Here is a 2,880-nt window from a genome sequence, read left to right as displayed (position 1 = left end):
ACTTCCCTGGACGAACTCTTTCACAAGGAGCTCTACTGCTATTAAATTAAGAAGTTACAGCAATATCAAAGGTACACCCGCCGTATTGACAATCAATATGGCGGGGTACCTACCTCAAATTACCCGTTTTATTTAATAATTACAAAAACTTATTATATCAACAAATTATACTATACGAAACGCCAACTCGGCCTGCTGATTAGTTCCTGAAAAATAAGACTAAATTTGTTGAGAGTCAGATGGTTGGGTGTAGGTATCATTACGAATCCTGACAAATTTAGTACCAAACAAATGTACCTAAATTGTGCGTTCTGTTTAGTACCTATTCTTAAAAAAAATAGTACCTCAATCAGAACGAAATTAAAGCTAAATCAAAATTGTAAATATTGTCGTAATTTAAAAAAAAAAATCCCTTATTTATCAATATGGCGGGTACACGTTTGACATGTTAGTTAACTTCGTTCTGATGCTGATGGAGGTATAATTTTTTAAAGCACAAGTGTTAAAGTACAATAGTTAAATTTTTTAGTAACTAAATTTGTCACGATTCGTTAAGATACACCCACCATTCTGACTCTCACAAATCGCTTTTCTTCTAAGCGCGTTTATCGCGCGACACAATGACACTGCAGACCCCTCATAACTCGCCTCTAGGCTTGCATAGTTCATTCAGAACTACTAACTATTAGGAATATATTCCAGACACTAACCGACATGAACTAGTTCGTCTTGTACGGTTTTAATAGTTCGTCGTTCTTTTTAGTTCAGTACGAACTAGGAACTGTCTGCCTTGATAGTTCACCTGTCTTTTAGGCAGTAGAAACGGTGCGAGCGGGACAAATAGCGATCTTTCACTGCTTTTAGTACAAGTTCGAGTGGGATGCACGATTGAACGTTGCCAGCTCGTTCTAAGTCTTCTCTAATACGTATCTACTAATGTAGATACATAATTGTATTATGTATATAATATGTAAGCTTGCAAAAAAGTAAGTGCTCGTATGTTTTGGTAGGTATCTGTATGTATAATGTCAACCTACGTGTACGTGAAAGTATATGAAATAGTTGTATATATGTACACACGCCAGCACATCAAGCCACACATTGACGTATCTTGTTCCGTTGCACTGGAGGCGATTTTCGAACAAAAATGTGTAGTCTGGTGTGCCGTTGTCCGTACCTAAATATTGTAATATAATATTTTAAACACACCGTTATAACTAAAATTCTTGTTTTGTATAAACAAAAAGGATATTTAGTTAGAATGATAGTTTTTAAACATGTAAAATATGAAGGAAAATCAAATAGTACCGATTCCATACAAATTGCATTTTTAAATAATTTAGTACAGTGTATTATTGATCTCTTAATACGAGAAGTCCGTAGTAGTTCATGTGAATAAAATGACTAGTTTGGAGCGTTCATTCAGTGTCCGAGCAAGGACATGACGAACTAACTAACTATGGAACTAAATGAACTACAGGAACTAAAAGACCGACCTAGTTCAGTTGACCGATTGAACTAACTACGATCGCTCCCTCTAAGGGCCTATCAGGCACAAGTCTACTCGCCTCGCCGAATCCGCTTCGCTCACTCGTCACCATATTTGGCAGGATCCTGCCTTTTTGGCAGGATTATCCCCTTCGTTTTATCTTTGGCAGGTTGGGTTGACGTTTTATGAAATTGGCAGGATCTGACAGTATTAGCAATATAATCTGGCAGATTTGGCAGTACAGCGTTATCACGTGTTTAAAATATGTAATATGTTATTATAAAAAAATATAAATGTAAAATATCTCTTTTTTATCTATTTTTAGTCCATTATGTTATACAAATTAATTTGACAGTATTTTAGCATTTCTGCACTGAGAATGTGGCAGGATTTGTCGGTTTTCTTGCTACACTAAGGCAGGATCTCTGATTATAATATGGTCATACTGTACTCGTTAGTGGTGCGTGAGGATTCGCTCTGGGCTTTTTGGAGGGAAAAGTGTCGTTTTTATTTTGACTTTCAATTATTTTGTGAAATCTATTTTAAAGTGGTATAGGATAGTGCAATTGTGCCTTAATCGAAGATCAAAACGCGAAATTATACGAATCTCGAACTAAAATACCCGTATCGGCCCGTTCTAAGGAAGCCCGAGTCAATCCAAACACGTCGCCTCAAATTGCCTATCCTCTTTGTGGTGGCCATATTTACAGAAATATAATTAAACGTTTATGTTTTCGGCTGAAGGACTTTGTTTCCATGGCCAGCAATAATTTAAAAAAAAATAGTGGTACGTGAAAGCACTTCTAGGAAATTTACTATTGCGTATCACACGAAATCTGTACAAGGTATACGAAGTAGACAAAGTGTTCTAATTTAATATAAATTGCCCACATAATTATCTCGAGAAATAAAAAACAAGTTTTATTAAAAACAGCCGTAATATTTTATTAATTTATTTTTATTCAGTAAATGTTTTTTACTACACTTCGCAAATGGTAATGCATACAATAAGCATATAATTTTTATAAATTTGGGACCACATTCTGCTTGGGTTGTTGAAGGATCGACCCCCACGGACCCCCATAATAACGAAAAAACTTACTTATTTACGAAGACTCTACAAATTACAGAACATAAAAAATAAGGTATAAATAAAAGATACAGTAAATAAGTACAAAAATTCACACAAATAACTATGATCCCAATAAAGAATGATTTAAAATTTAAGCAACAAAACACTTCTGCATTTCAAAGGTTTCCCGCGCTTTTTTTGACAGTTAAGTTTTTTTGTACAGTTAAGTTAATGGGTGGTCTCTCTGTTCCTAGATCCTACTCTTTGGTCTGTTCTGTGGTGTATAGACATTTTGTAACATTCACCATTCACTGATCGA

The sequence above is a fragment of the Hyposmocoma kahamanoa genome, unplaced genomic scaffold (assembly GCF_003589595.1).
Source record: "Hyposmocoma kahamanoa isolate Upper Pololo Valley unplaced genomic scaffold, ASM358959v1 100021, whole genome shotgun sequence".
Lineage (NCBI taxonomy): Eukaryota > Metazoa > Arthropoda > Insecta > Lepidoptera > Cosmopterigidae > Hyposmocoma > Hyposmocoma kahamanoa.
Note: the sequence above shows the minus strand (reverse complement) of the source record.